Source organism: Sminthopsis crassicaudata, chromosome 2 (genome assembly GCF_048593235.1).
Source record: "Sminthopsis crassicaudata isolate SCR6 chromosome 2, ASM4859323v1, whole genome shotgun sequence".
In the NCBI taxonomy this organism is placed as follows: domain Eukaryota; kingdom Metazoa; phylum Chordata; class Mammalia; order Dasyuromorphia; family Dasyuridae; genus Sminthopsis; species Sminthopsis crassicaudata.
Genome location: NC_133618.1, coordinates 586,805,246 through 586,822,017, shown reverse-complemented (window position 1 = coordinate 586,822,017; position 16,772 = coordinate 586,805,246). Strand labels below are relative to the sequence as shown.

At 35.2% G+C, this 16,772-nt stretch overlaps 1 long non-coding RNA gene and 1 pseudogene across 2 annotated transcripts in view; one reads left to right on the top strand and one right to left on the bottom strand.

Moving 5' to 3' along the window:
* LOC141553743 (uncharacterized) overlaps positions 1-16,772 on the bottom strand; it is a 319,858-nt gene that overhangs the window by 181,488 nt on the left and 121,598 nt on the right. For both annotated transcript variants that reach the window (XR_012485621.1, XR_012485622.1), the window contains exon 4: positions 5,304-5,403. This is a non-coding gene — a long non-coding RNA (uncharacterized LOC141553743). The remainder of the gene's footprint in view (positions 1-5,303; positions 5,404-16,772) is intronic.
* On the top strand, positions 6,914-12,128 carry LOC141556977 (GTP-binding nuclear protein Ran-like; annotated as a pseudogene).

Genomic DNA, 16,772 nt, shown 5'->3' with positions numbered 1-16,772 from the left:
TGATTTAGATGTAAAAGAGAGTATTATAATTATATTAGGGGAACATAGAATACTTTATCTGTCAGACCTATACCTAAGGGAAAATTCATGACCAAACAAGAGAAAGAATTCTGGGTTATAAAATAAATATTTTTGTTTATGTTTTATTTTAAAAGTTTTTCACAAACAAAACCATTGCTGCCAAGAATAGGGGAAAAAAGCAGAAAGTCGGGGAGGGAAATTTACAATAAGTTTCTATGATAAAGGCCTGATTTCTCAAATATATAAAGAACTGAGTTAAAATGTAAGAATATGAGTCATTCCTCAGTTGCTAAATGGCTAAGCGATATGAACAAGCAAATTTCAAACAAACAAACAAACAAAAACAAAATTACTTATAGTCATATGGAAAAAATGCTCTAATCACTATTGATTAGAGAAATACAAATTAGAACAATTCTAAGGTATCTTTTCCTATCTATCAGATTGGCCAATATGACAGAAAAGAAAAATGACAAATGTGGAAAATTTGGAACATTAATGCACTGTTAATGAGATTGTAGAGTGATTGAACCATTCTAAAGAGCAAAGGACTATAAACTGTACATACTCATTGGCCCAGGAATATCACTATTAGACCTATATTCCAAAGAGATCAAAGAGAAAAAGAAGAAGACCTACATGTACCAAAATATTTTTAGTAGCTCTTTTAGTGGTGGTAAAGAATTGGAAATTTAGGAGATATCTACCAATCTGGGAATAGCTAAACAAGTTGTGGCCTATGATTGTGATGAAATAACTTTGTGATATGACGAATGACAATGGGGGATTACTTAAGAAAAACATATATTTTCTGTATGAACTGAAGCAAAGTGAAATAAGCAGAAATAATTGTACATAGTAACAGTAATGTTACAATGGTAATCAATTGTGAATGAATACAATGAACTGAGATAATCCCAAAGAAAAAAATGCTATCCACCTTGAAAGAAAGAACTAATGCAGTCTAAATACAGATTGAAGCATAATTTTCTCACTTTATTTTTCTTGTTTTGGGGTATTTTGTTTTATTTTTGTAACATAGCTACCATAGAAATGGGTTTTGCATGATTTCATATGTGTGACTTATGTTTCATTTCTTGCCTTCACAATAGATAGGGGACTAGGAAGCAGGGAAGGAGTTAAAATAATAATTTTAAACAAAAAAGAAGAAAAGAAAGGAAAAGAAAAAATTTAAAAAGAAATTGATTCCTAATGTTCAAATTTTGATTTAGAAACCACAAATTAACATTATCTATGTTATATCGTATTGATTTTATTAGTTAAATGTTTCTCATCACCAGCAAGTGCAGCTCATGAGTTTGACAGCTCTGCTCTACTTCAAATGGAACCCTGAACAGTAGCATAACCCAATATACTTCAGTGACCAGGTTCAGCTCTTTGGAGGGGCATCTCCTTTTAAGGATAGATGGATTAGGGGACCAGACAGCATTATGGATCAGCCTTACTTAATTCTGGATGGCCATAAAACTGATGAGATGAGTCTATGAGTATTAGAAGGGAAGTGTCGATGTATAACATCCTAGAAGGGAAAAAAAAATTACTACATATGTCCTTTCATTTCCTAAAAGAATTCCACAGTCACCACCATCCACACTGACTAGGTTTGAATCATGTTTGATCCCACCCACCTAATATTCATGTATCCCCACAAAATTTTTGAGTATATCTGACATGGTAACAAAATGAAGAAATTAACCAATCACACCAAACTTTGAGTTTATCTCAAACCTTTATTGCCTGCACAATAGTAAGGCACTGAAGGAAGTAAAGCAGGCAGTTCATTAACAAGTAGCAGAATAGAAATGAAATTTGATGTGCTTTCAGAGAGTGGCAAATGGATTTTACTGAGGTAGGCAATAAAGAAACATTAAAAATTCTTGAAGAAAAGAGTAACTTTGTCTGATCCATGTTTATGGGTAAAAGAAAATAGTTAAAATAATGATGCCTGTTAGACTACTTAGTACTTTAGGTAGGTAATAAAGAGAATTTGTAAAGAAGTATGAGATATTACAGAAATAAAATATATTGGCCTTAATAACTAGATATGAGAATAAAGATAAAAAAATTCAAAGAACAAATTCTCAAATATGGAGGGCAAGGTAATGCTATCTAAAGAAAAAGTGAAGTTCTAGGGAAAAGCATATTACAGCAAATGGAAGGGACAAGAGGAGGGCAAAGATGACAAACCTCTATTCTGTCCTGGGGCCACTTCTCTATATAGACTACTTCATTTGGTAATCTCATCAGATGTTATGGATTTGCTTACCATTCCTTTGCTAAGGACTCTCAAATCTGCCTTTACTATCCCAGTCTCTCTCCTGACCTCCCTTCTCGAATCCCCAACTATCTTTTAGATATTTCAAACTAGGTGACTGGTAGACATCTTAATTTCAATGTATCCAAAACAGAATTCATTATCTTTCCTCCTCAATCCTTCCTCACTCCTACCTTCCCAATTGCTGTAGAAGGCAACATCATCTTTCCAGTCCCTTAAACTCATAACCTAGGAATCATCCTGACTTCTTGCTATCTCTCACTCCCCATATCTGTTAACAGCATCTGTATATTTCATCTTTGCATCATCTCTTGAATATGCTTATTTCCTTCCTTTCATATTGCCACCACTTATGTGTAGACAATTAGAGTAGCCTGTTGGTAGTGCTGTGTGCCTTGAGTCTTTTTTCCACTCTAATCCATCCTCCAGCTACCAAAGTGATTTTCCAAAAGCACAAGTTGGACCACATATGTCACTCTTGTGCCCAATAAATTCTCCTGGCTCTTTATATCATCTTCATATTAAAATCCAAAATGTTTTATGTGTTATTCAAAGCCACTCATAAAATTGTCCTCTTCAACCCTTTCAGTCTTCTCACACCTTACTCCTAGACACATACTTACCAAATTCAGTGACATGGCCTCCTGGCTATTCCACAAATGAGATACTTCATCTTTCAGCTGCAGGTCTTTCTGTCTATCCCCAGTTCCTAAAGCATCCTCCCTCCTCAGCTTCAACTACTGACCTCCCTAGTTTCTTTTAAGTCCCAACTAAAATCTTATCTTTTACAAGAAACTTTCTTCAACCCCTGTTTGACGAGACATGAAGGAAGTACAGGCAGCTCAAAGTATGCTTCTAGAGCTCTAGAAAAATCCCCCTCAATTAGGGACACTAATTCATTATTGGTGGAATTGTGAAATGATCCTGGAGAACAACTTGGAACTATGACCAAAGGACTATAAAACTGTGCATACCCTTTGATTCAGCACTATCTCTACTGGATATATATCCCAATCATCAAAGAGGGAAATGTTTATACTAACCTTTTGTGTAGTGGCAAGAAACTAGAAACTGAATTAATATCCATCAGTTGGGGAATAGCTAAGTTATGGTATATGCATGTAATGAAATATTATTGTCCTATAAGAAAAGATGAGCAAAGATGATTTCAGAAAAGCCTGGAAAGACTTCCATGAATTGATGCTAAGTGAAATGAACAGAACCACAAGAGTGTTGTACACAGTAACAATAAGATTATACAAAGATCAGTTCTCATCGATGTGGCTCTTTTCAATTGATTCAAAGCAATTACAATTTGGATAGAAGGTGCCATCCACATCCAGAGAGAGAAGTATGGAGATTGAAACTAGATCAAAGCACAGTATTTTTACATTTTAATTGCTGTTATTTGTTTACTTGGTTTTGGAAATGATCTGTGTAGTAGAGAGAACTAAGGCTGTGGGAGTTAATTAGAAGAATCCAAAACAAAGAAGGTTTAAGAAAGAAAGTTCAATCCATAGTGACTTTGGCAAATTGGAATAATGAACTGGTATAAGAAGGCACAACTTAAATAGGTGTGAATAAGTGTAAAATTCTACACTTAGGTTCAAAAAAATCATCTTTTAAGTGATTTATCTAAATTTTGCATAGACAAACATCTAAATGACAGCAAACAAAATGATGATAAACCTTGATACCATGCCATATAGGGAAATTATTGAAGGAATTACCAATATCTAAACTGAAGAAGAGACTTGTCAAGGACATCTAGCTGTCTCTCCAATTAAATAATTCCCAGATTTTTGGAACTAGCCTGAGGCTTTTCCCTGAGCTCCAATTTTGTACTAATAATTGCCTATTAGACATAGCATCTAGGTGACCTGTGATTATCTCAAACTTAACATGTCCAAAATAAGACTCATTATGTGTCATGCTCTCCAAATACTTTCTTCTTCCAAGCTTCCCAATTTTTGTTGAGTACCACTATTCTTCCTTTGAGCTAGGTTCTTTACCTGAGTCATAATTCTCATCCTCCATTACCTCAAATCTAATTAATTGCCAAATCTTGTTAATTATACTTCCACAATGCGATTCACACATATTTCCTTCTATTCACTTCATGGTCACTGTTCCCATTCAGACTATTAGCATCACTCACTTGGGTTACTGCAATACACAATTAACTTCCCTGATTCAAGTCCCTTCTCTCTCCAATTCATCTCCCACACATATACAAAATCAACATTTCCAAAGCATAGATCTGGCCCATAATTACCCTGATTAATAAACTCCACTGGTCCCCTATTACCTCTAGGATCAAATATAAACTCCTCTCTTTGGCTTTAAAGCCCTTCACAATCTAGCTCCAATCTAACTTTATAATCTTAGACATTACTCCTTTTTACACACTATTTGATCCAGCTATGTTGACTTTCTTGCTATTCTTCATACAAGTCATTCCATTGGTCATCTTTGTGCCTTTTACAAGGGCTATCTCTCATGACTGAAATGAACTCCTATCTGTAACTCTTATAGGAATCCCTAGTTTCCCTCAAAATCCAGTTTCAAGAGTTATCTCCTACATGAGACCTTTCCTGATGGCCCTAGCTACTATAACTATTAGAGATAATTGTCATCAAAATTCAAGATCATAGATCAATGACTAGAATGGACTACACAGGCAAAAATATATTATCATATGCCATGTATTTTTGTATATAAGCATATACTGAATAATTACCATTATAATCCTGGTAATTATTATGCTAGGATATTTTTTACCATTTATATATAATGTATGATAAAGCTATATAGATATACATATATAATATACATATATAAAGTTATATGTGTGCGGATGTATACATATATGAAAGAGAGAGAGAAAGAAAAAGAGGTAGATTTTTAATTTGATGAAAGAAAAAATGCCTAACAATTAAAACTATCAAAAGTAAAATAAGATATCTTTGCAATTAGAGAGTTTTACCTCACTAGATGACCGCTTGTTGAGTATGTTAGATGAAGAATTCCTGTCCAGGCATAGGTAGGACTAAATTCCCTTTGAAGTTCTTTGCATCTTTGAGATTCTGTGAAAGGAAAAAAATGGGTTATAAAAGTACTCAAATGAAGAAAAGGACACATAGCATTTGAAATGAAATGAGCAGAACCAAGAGATCATTATACACAGCAACAAGAAGATTATACAATGATCAACTCTGATGGATGTGGCTTCTTCAACAACGAGATGATTCAAACCAGTACCAATTGTTCAGTAATGAAGAGAATAAGCTACATCCAGAAAGAGAACTATGAGAAATGAGTGTGAACCACCACATAGCATTTCCATTCTTTCTGTTATTGTTTGCTTAGATTCTCTTTTTTCCTTTTTAGATTTTTTTCTTTCCTTCTAGATCTGATTTTTCTTGTATAGCAAGATAATTGCCTAAATATGTATAAATATGTTGGATTTAACACATACTTTAACATATATAACATATGTTAGACTACTTGCTATCTAGGAGTGGGGGAGGGAGGAAGGAGTGGAAGAATTGGAACAGAAGGTTTTGCAAGGGTCAAGGTTGAAATATTATTCATGCATATGTTTTGTAAATAAAAAGCTATAATAATAATAACAAAAGAGAATGAAAGGCAAAAAAAAAATAGAATTTGCTAGATAATTCATGAAGCAATAAAGAGATAGAAGTCAGCTCTGCCTATTACCTGAAGAACGTCTGCATTGCCTGTGGGCACAAGTTTCATTCACATTTACAGCCTTTTTTGTCACAGAATTTAAAGATGGGACCTTAGAAACCATCCAGTCCATGAGTTTTTAATATTTTATTGTTTCATGGACCCCTTTGGCAGTTTGATGGAGCCTGTAGATCCCTTTCTATTATTTGTGAAAGCATAAAATAAAATATATAATGAATATGTTAGGTTTAGCATATATTTCTGCCATGTTTAATATATATTGGATTATTTGCCATTTAGGGGAGAAGGGGAAAGGGAAGGAAAATGGAAACATAAGGTTTTGCAAGGATTAATATTAAAAAGTTATCCACACATATGTTTTGAAAATAAAAAAAACTTTAATAAAAAATAAAATAAAATACATAGTATTGAAAATTATATTGAAATAGTTACCAATTTTAAAACAAGTTTATGGACCCTGGATTAAGAATTCATGACTAGTTTAAATCCCTGACTTTATAGATGATATATCATTGCTTCTTCCTTATTCCTATGTTACTTTCAAATTATCTCTCTTCAAAACTATTGTTTCTATCTCATATATTTATCACACATTGTCCTGTATTCATTATTGATGCCCATGTCTTATAGACTGTAAGATTCTTGGGGGATTAACTCATGAAAATCTCACTCATAGCTGATCACATGACCTTGCACATAGGAAGCAGTCAGAAAATCTTGTAATGAACACATGAAGATCATCTACTGCTGTTCCCAGGGTAACTTAACAACAGATCCCCAATAAGCTGTCTTTAGTATAGACATTCTAGTTGTGTTGTAAATACCAAGTAACTCAACAGATTCTCCAAAGCCTGACATAAAAGAGCTCTGGAAGGTCATAGAATAATGGTTATAAGAGTGAAAGCTTTCCAAGAAGCAAATGGACAAGCCTGCTTGTATAACATCAGCTCTCATCACCACAGTCACCAGGGAGAGTTAACAACGGTAACTCAAACAATATGGCCAAGACTTCTCAATGTGTATGCCATTTTAAAAATAAAATAAATAAAATGAAATCCTAACAGTAACCAGGGGATACACTTGCCTGAAGAACTTGGCACCAGTTCACTTTTCAAGGCAAGCAGCCAATATTTAGGGGTGGCAGATGTTGTGGGCAGCACCAAAGCAAGCCCCAGATTTATATTTTTCACGTGTTTTCTCTTAGTTTTTATTGTAGAGGGTGGGGAAAAATTAGGAGATAAAGAGTGAGAAGAGGGCAGGGAGGAAGAGGCAGATAGACATCTGTATAATAATTGCTCATTTTATAATAATAGAACATAAAATCTCCAGTTTCCTGAGTCAACATTAGTAACTAACACAACATACTCAAGGTCAACATGAATATATGTGATTTAAAAATAACCAGTTTGTTGGTTTCTTCTCTCTCCATTTCCCTAAAACAAAGTCATGCCAAAAAATAAAATAAAAAGACAGTTTCTGCTCCTCTGGACCAAAGATTTATAAGATCAGATCACATTGTATATTTCATAAAAACACTTCTTCTGAGCAGAATTATTTATCTTTACAGTCTATAAGATCTCCCAGAACAGTAAAGTTTTTCACAACATGATGCATGTAGGGATCATTCAAACCCTGGCATACAAATGCTGAAAATTCTGATACAGGGAAACCATCTGAGTAGAACTTCATCGGCCATATTTAATTTCAAAACTTGCCAAAACTTCCCAAAATCCCATTGTGCACACACCCACAAAGACATTTATGCTAGTTACAAACCACTTGGAATTTGAGAACCAATCCCATTTCTATTTACCAGGAATGGTTACTAGGGTTAACTATTCTTGTCCTCCACCCACCCATTTCTAGATTCCTTTAGCATTCCTTTTTCTCCTAGGCAGGAAGAAACAAGAACCTATTGGATAGGCAGTGTCACAAATCAGAAGGAAGAAATAGGATGTTTTATTTCCAGCCTTCTCTGATCCAAGTTCTGTTAAAAGTGAAAACTCAGACAATCCAACTATTCCTTTGATCAAAGTTTTGATTGGTCATATTTGTACCTGGAGCAGGAATGGCTGGTGATGTTTGAGGAAATAAATAATGTGGTTATCGGAGAAAGGAAATGTACCTGAGGATACCTCAAGTTTTCTCTGTTTCTAAAGTACTGATCACTGATGAGATAAAGGACCTACCTTGGAAGGGTGATATTGATGCTCTCCCATATTACCCTACCCTAGTTATGGCTCTTCCTATGACATTCTACAACTTCCTGTTCAGATATCATTACTTTTTAAAAGATTTTTTTTCCCATAGCATTTACAATATCTGCCAAATAAAGAAAAAAGGAGTATGTACACCTGAAGAAATGTGAGTAACCTCAAAGGGAAGATTTCTAGGATTCTAAAGAAGAAAAAAAGTAGATGGGATGATCTTTATTGGATCTTTTGAGAGAAGAAAAAGGACCTGAATGTGAAGGGAAGAGCAGAAGAAATACTTGATAGGAGAGGGAGAGAAGAAAGAAGTTACAGAGGCATGGCACTGAAAAAAAGGCGATGGGGCAGCTAGGTGGTGCAGTGGATAGAGCACCAGCCTTGAATTCAGGAGGACGCGAGTTCATATCTGATCTCAGACACTTAACACTTCCTAGCTGTGTGACCCTGGGCAAGTCACTTAACCCCAGCCTCCAAAAAAAAAAAAAAAAAAAAGAGATAAATCTCACAAATCAAGCTACTATTGTTAGTGAATAGTTCAGTTTCCAAAGAAAATATTGCCCATATTCTGTTTGGTTAGTGAAGACAGAATCAGAAGGGATATTCCTGGTACAGAAAAGGAGGACAGCCACTCTAAAAAAGTGTCAGCTCAGCAGCTCAATTTCCAGACATATCTTGAAAAGGCTAAGCCAAATATCACAATTTGTACTTAAAACCTCCAGTGAGGGAGCCCCAGATCAAGAGCTCTGGTTTAATGAAGACAACCACCCTAACACTTGAAGAAATGCCTACTTTTAAAGGCTCATTTGCTTAAATCTGCCTTTTCATTCTCAGCTCCTGAGAAAACACCAGAGGGCTCTGTAAGTACATTTCCACAAACTTAGAGCACCAGATGCCATGGCTCCCAGGAGGGTGTTTGGAAACATGCCCCTTTAACAGGGTAAGCTCTTGGGAGGGCTAGTCACCAGGCAGGGTTTTCTAGCATGAAAGTCAAGCCAATCTCAATGAATTCTATTACAGATACCACAAAGGTTAAAAAGCAGCTTAGTGAAGACATGATGTCCTTATTCTTTACAAGAATAGTAGCTTATATTTCTATAATACTTTTAGGCATGCAAAGAACTTCATTTCATTTGATCCTTCCAACAATCTTAGGAGAAAGAAAAAATATTCTCATTTGTAAATGAAAAATGCTTACTAAACTGAAAAATAAGTGATGTGGACTAAATGATTTCTAAGGTGTTATAAATCTAAATTTCTGATCTTAGGACTTGGCCAGAGTCATACAATTAGTTAAGTATCTGAGACAGGATTTGAAGTTAGGTTTTCCTAACTCTTTGAGTTTAATATTCTTTCTCATCTCATGATAAAATTGCCACTTAAGAAAAAGAAAAAAAAATTCCAATTCATTTTCTTATCTTCACAACAAATTAGTAAGGTAATAAGAGGAAGGATTCTTAGCCCATTTTACAAATTTCTTTACAAAGAATCTGAGCTGCAAAGCAGAGACATTATCTGCTTAATAAGCATCACATGCTTAAGGAAGCCACAGAGTCAATTTTTTCTATAACAATGTGTTTAGCTTACCTGTCTAATGAACTTTATGAAATGAACTTTATCTTATATATTTTATCTGATGAGAACAATTCATTATGTATTATTTTGCTTATCCAGTATCCTTTAGCTCTCTTATAGTACCCATTCATCTTCTCCTCCCCTCATGTCTCAGGAAATGGTGGTCCTGCCACTTTGTTAAAGAAAACTCTCTACATGTCTCCAAAATTCCAACTCTTAAATAATTGTTCCATCAATCTTCCCTTCTTACTCATGAATCTTCAATCCACCTTCTCTACTATCCTTTAGCCAACAAAATTATCCAGGTCCTCTCAATAAAAAAAAAAAAAAAAACCCTCCCTCAAGTCATAGTTTTTTTCCTTCCTTTTACTGTAAAACTCCTAGAAAGAGTAGTTAATAGTTATTCAACACCCACTCACTCCTTAGCTAGCTGAAATTCAATTCTCAACCTTACCTCTCAACTGAAATTTCTCTAAGATCTTTTGTTGTTCAGTTGCTCAATCATGTCCTACTTCACAACCCCTTGTCTACAGGGTTTTCTTTTTGGCAAAGATGGACCAGTTTGCCAATCCTTTCTCCACTAAGATCTCTAATAAAGCTACTTATTACCAAATGCAGTGGTTTTAATTTTCTATTATTATCTACTTTTATTTCTTTCTTTGTATCATATTTATTTAATTTATTTTCTACTGTTTTTGAATAACCATGTTTTCACATGGAAATAAAAGCAACTCTGGTAAAACATCCCCCTCCATTGATATGCTATGTTCTCCTTTGCAAAGAGGTATCACAAACAGGTTCTCCTTCTAGCTTCACTATAGCTGAGAAAAGAAATGTAGACATAATTACTTCCTTTCAGAAGAAAGAGATGTAATAATGATCCTATTGCAAGTGAATAATACACATCAGATCCAGAACTCAAGTTTCATAGACTACCAACGCTAGGAAAGACCTTAGATCATATATCCCATCCTGATCATTTTACAAATGAGTAAACCCAAAAAAAGGTTAGTGATTTGTCCCATTGCATGTGGTCAGCTATGGGCAAAACCTGGATTCCATCCCAAACATAACAAGTTCTCATCAAGTAGTCCTATTTCTATAGTCAGCATTTAATGCAACTGAGAGAATGTGAACAAGGTTCAGGTTTGTAATACCATTTGCTCCCTCCCAGTTGCTGCTCTTAAAAATTTTCTGATCTGACCAAGAGTGCAAAAAAGAGGTAGTTATGGTATGTGACAAAGATATAAAGACAGAAAACTTAAGCAGAAATATCAGTTGTTGATTACTACCTAAGTGACCTTCAGCAAGTTATTTTCTTTCTTTAGGCCTCGTTTCCACCCCTCAGTAAAGTGAACTAGATAAGGGGATTATAATTTGGAAGCCATTCATGTGCTCCCTGCTCAGTGGATTTGTGAACAGATTTCAAAGCATCTATTATCTTAGATATGAAAAAAATTAAACTTTAATTTCAATATAATTGGTTTCCTTTGTAATTTTATGCTTTATTTTATCATTAAAAACATTATTCTGAGAAGAAATTCATAGGCTTCACCCAAAAACGTTGGGACAATTTGTTTTTATACTGCACAGTTTTCATTTATAATTTCTTGAAATGTAACTGAAAGCAAACAGGCTTTTTAAAAGTTCTTTGTGGTTCAGACAGACAGAGACATTTCTGGAAGAATCATCTCAAGAAGAATAATGTCGAAAGAGAATCCCAAGTGCAATTCAAACTTATATTAGAAAAAAAAATTGGCATTTTGAGAAGTTTGCATCCACCTTCAGTTTTGAGGTACATTCTCTCAAGTTCCCTACTAGCAGAGATCCTGTTAAATTCAATGTGTGGATTACAGCTGGCCAAGAGAAATTTGGTGGTCTGAGAGATGGTTCTTATACCCAAGCTTTGTGTGCCATTATATTTGCTATAACATGAAGAGTTACTTACAAGACTATAACAAACTGACACAGAGATCTGGTGTGGCTATGTAAAAATATCCCTAGAATTCTGTGTGGCAACAAAGTAGATATTAAGGATGGAAAAGTCAAGAGGAATTCAATTGCCTTCTATAGGAAGAGAATCTCCAATACTATGATATTTCAGCTAAAAATAACTACAATTTTGAGAAGCCCTTCCTTTGGTTTGCTAGGAAACTTATGGAAAACCTAAATTTTGGAGTTTGTTACTAGGCTGGCTCTTGCACCTCCAGAGGTTGTAATGGACCCTACTGGCAGCATAGAATGAGCAGGACTTACAGATCACTCTGACAACTGTGCTCCCGATAAAAATTATGACCTGTAAGGGAATAAGGGAATAAGGGAACTGTCCTGTGACATCAGAGGTGTGGAGTATTTGCCACTTTATTATACAGCTGAGCAAAAGATGTGCTTATTATTTGGAATAATAGAGGTGAATGGGTTTCAGAATGAATATGGAAGTTTAAAAATATATAATTCATATTTTGGACCTGAGTATTAACTGTTTTAGACCTCTTAAGTTTCAAGTATAAGATTTCCACAGTTCCATCACAATATTCTGTGGTGAATCTTGTTTGTCACTATCATTCCCATTCATTTTTTTCATTTTGATAAGTTGTATTTCAACTATCTAAAAAAAATTTAAAAGCCCATCATTGTGTTTCAAATGGAGCAATTTGTCTAACTTTTAAATAAGAGCAATAATAGCCCCCAGTCCAAGCCTCTGTGGCTCATTCTTTAGGTTTTAATGGCCTAGCTTGTTGGTTGTTCTCCTTCTTTCTCAAAGAAGACCAAAATGATATCACTTTGTTGGAGTCAAGGTACAATGTGTTCAACCATGGCTCATCAGCCCAATATAAGTTCGAAATGTTCTACCTCAGATTAGGCACAAAGAACCCATATGAGCATTTGAAATGAAAATGTCTCCAATATGCCCCTCACATTTCTTCTGAGTAACTGCTTCACCCATAAAGCACAGTGCCTTCTTTGTTTTAGGCACACCATGCTTGGCAGTATTTTGCCAGTCTCTCATATCTCGGTCAATTCCAAAGTTTTTCAAAGTGACCTTGACAATATCCTGGTATTGCTTCTTCTGATCATCATGTGAATGTCAGCCTTATATGCCGTCTCAATAAAATAGTTTTTTAAGGCAAATGTCCATTTGACATTATAACAATATGGCCAACAATTTGGAGTTGCATTCTCTGTAGTAGAGTTTGAATGTCAGTTTAGTTCAAGAAAGGACTTCTGTGTCCAGTGCCTCATCTTGCCAGGTGATCTTCAGAATCTTCCTAAAATAATTCAAATGGAAGTGATTAAGTTTCCTGGCATGGTGCTGGAAAATTTTCCAGTTTTCACAGGCATACCACAATGAAGTCAGGACATTGGCTCTGTAGATCTTCAATTCTGTGGGCAGCTTAAAAGTTCTTTTTTCCCCCATACTTTCCTTTACAGCCTTCCAAACAAGAATGAGAGTAAATAACAACTGTTTTCTGTTTTGACCAGAAACTGTGAGGGTCTTTCCTTCCCAGATTGATATTTTTGGGATAAATCAGGACATCTTTCTGCTCAATTCTTACCTATTCTTTAACTATTAAATGGGCATTGTCTCAAATTTTCCCTGGGGAAAAACCTTAATTTGGAAAGACCAAGATCACTCACTGCATTCTGGGTCAAGACTTTTGTCTTGCCACTGGGTTTCACTGACTTTGGAGGAGAGAATGAGGTTGATGACTTTTCATAGCTCTGTCCACTTAAATGCAATGCATATACAAATCAAGACATCACTTCTATGACATCATTGGTCTTCTTCAAGAACAAAGAGTGAACAACTACAATAAAGGCATCTGTGACACAAGAAAGGGTTAAGAGTTCTTGGACCACAAAATCTCAAAGGTTCCTTCAGCTCCATAGGTCAATCTATAATGCAGATGGAAAGCCAGTGAGAACTATTTCAAAATCACAGGAAGTTTCCTTCCAAAACTCTTTCTCTCACACAATTGCATTTTACTCTTGTAAGCTAAAAAGTGTCCAAATGTCAAATGCCCTAACTCAGAACAGCCCCCCAAAGAAAAACTATTTTAAGAATAGACTGGCTAATAAAGCGTAGTTTCATGAAACCAAGCAGTTCTTCCAGGAGTAATGCACAAGGACACCAAATAAAACCCCAGAGTCAGCTAATTTGTTGTTTTCTTAAATGACTTTATTTTCGCTTCTTTTCACTAAATTTAGATACTAGACCTTCCAACAAAGAGTTCTGATGCTTCTACAAATATTTCCCTGCCTAGATCAATAGACTGAAGGAAACTATAGATATAGTTTTAAAAAAATTATCAACATGGTTGTGAAAAGAATACAAGAACAGGGCTCAGGAAACCTGATTTCTGTCCCAGTTCTGTCAGGATCCCTGTATGACTCTGAACAAGTTATTTGGACCTTGATTTTCTCTATCTGTGTAGATGGATTAATGAAATCTTGTCCTATTTTTCCTCTGGATGGTTTTATGAGCATTTAATTGTTAAACGTTTGAAATACTTAGAAAATCACAGTGTTTCACAAAAACAAAAGGTTATTACCACCAGTAAGAACCAACTTCCCAAATTCAAGTAGATGAGATCTTTTAGAACATACAACTTGTATTTAAATGGATGAATGGTTCTATATATGCATTTGAATCTCTTTGAGTGATATGATAAATAACTAGAATTAGAATTGGGATCCAGTATCTAATCTTGAATCTCATGTTTACCCCTCCTTCCAGGCACACAGAAAGTGCTTAATAAATGATTGTTGACTTAAAAATGTTTATTGATTCAATGTTTACCTCTCCCTCACCAGAAAAAGAAAACCAGAGACCATGACCTAGAGGAATTTCTTCTCTGGGTCCCACTCCCTTGATAGAGACTGTCTGAACTTTATTTCAGGAAAGACTTTGCCATTTTTCCTTCCTTCTGGGCCAATTCCTTGACAACCTCCTCACCATCACATAGCACCATCCCAGTACTGGATCTATCAACTATAATGGAACCATCTCTTCCAACGTTCCTGTTAAAAGCAAAATATTTTACCAAGAACTCCACCGACTCACTGATGAATGCAGGAAAGATTTATTCTATAGTCTTATAAGAATGGGTACCTAGGTTAGTAGACACAATTTTGACACTCCAAAGGTAGCATTTAATTTCCTATGCTGAAACACAAGTCCCTCCCCTGATTCTTTATTAATTGGATGTTACAGAAGTTATATGACATGAATCTCCATCCCTCATTACATAGCCAGTCTCTGTTCCAAAGGAGCTTACATTCTGGTAGGGGAAGTTAACAGAGGAAGGCTAATGGCAAAGAATAAAAGATTCTTTTCAAATCTCAGGCTACTCAGGCCTGATTACAAAAGTCAGTCCTTGCCCCAAGGAGCTTACATTCTTTGGGGAGAAGATAACTTCCACCCTTGATTATTTTTTGTTGTCTAAGCTTATGGGTTTCAGTTTCCTAATTCAAGTTTCATTTCTCCGATTTAATTTTCATAACTGTGGAAACCAATAAATACCCATCCCTTTCTCATATTCATAAGTAGGTCTGTCAATTAATTCACTCAGTACCCTGCAACTATCTGGATAAAAGTGTTTTTCTAGCTGTCATCTTCTTACATGATATTTCCACAATTAAAACATCAGCTCCTTGAGAACAGAGTCTACTTTGCCTTTGTATTAATATCCCTGTGTTGTTATTGTTCAGTCATTTTAGTCATATCCAATTCTTCATTACCCCATTTGGGGTTTTTCTGGCAAAGAATCTGAAATGGTTACTGGGCTTGGGAGAGTTTCCCCCATTGGCTCATAGCTGAAATTGCTTAAATCTTTAAAATGGTAAAGGATTCCAAGAAAATTCACCTAAGTTGTTGACTCAGTAAACAGCAACCAACATATTCTTTCTCTGAGCCCCTTGAAGTTGGTTCTCCTGAAATTTAAGGTGCATTTCACATCATGTCCAACATTCCTCTCCTCTTATTAAAAAATTTATGAAGAAGTGATCACTACTCTCACCTCACCCCAATCCAGGGGTTGCTATTCCAGAAACCAGTTCCTTCTTCTTGAGAGAACATTCTTTCCTTCTTGTTCATTTTATAAATGAGGAAAATGAAGTAAACAGACTTAAGCAAAATGCCCAGGGTCTCATAGCTAGTCTTGTTGAGGGATAAAGTACTCTAACAATGTTAGGGGTCTCCAGGTCAGTGTCACACTTTTGGTGAAAGAATTCACAAACCCACCTTATCTCCAAATTAAGGGGCAAAGATTTATTACACTGACAACAGCAGGCTAAGTTCCAAAGTGAAATAGCAAAGAACCAAGAGAAAGAAGATAAATTTATAGAACAAGGTTAGAAACACCAAAGTTTCATGTTACATATTTGCTAATTTTATGGTTTAGAGGTTGGTTTGAGGGGTGGTCTATTCACTATTGTCTCAGGAACTTGGTTATCACTGACTAACTAACATTATTTGTCTTACAGTCAATAATGTTTGTAGGACCAGAAGACTTTACAATCATTGATAGGCAGATTGTTAGAACAATAGCACTCTAAGGTGCTCAGAGGACCTCAGGATCACTAATCCTAAAACCAGAAGAGTTTAGCATCAACAGCCATTGTTAGAACATTAACATTCTAAGATCAGGGGACCTCAAGATCACTGCTATATTTTCCCTAGAAGCTATACCCCATCAATCTGAGACACTTGTTTAAGGTCAGATATGAACACAGATCTTCTTGACTCTAAGCCTACTGCTTTATTCACTGTACCAATCCTTATAGCTTATAATAGTTTTTGGACATATAGTAAATGTAGTTTTTCAATCTTTCATTCATTCAGCACTTATTAGTTGTATGAATATGGCAAGTTACTTAACATTTCTAAACTTCCATTCTAGAAATGTGATGATAACATCTGATTCCTACTTCTAATTCTCAGAGTTCTTATGAAGATTAAA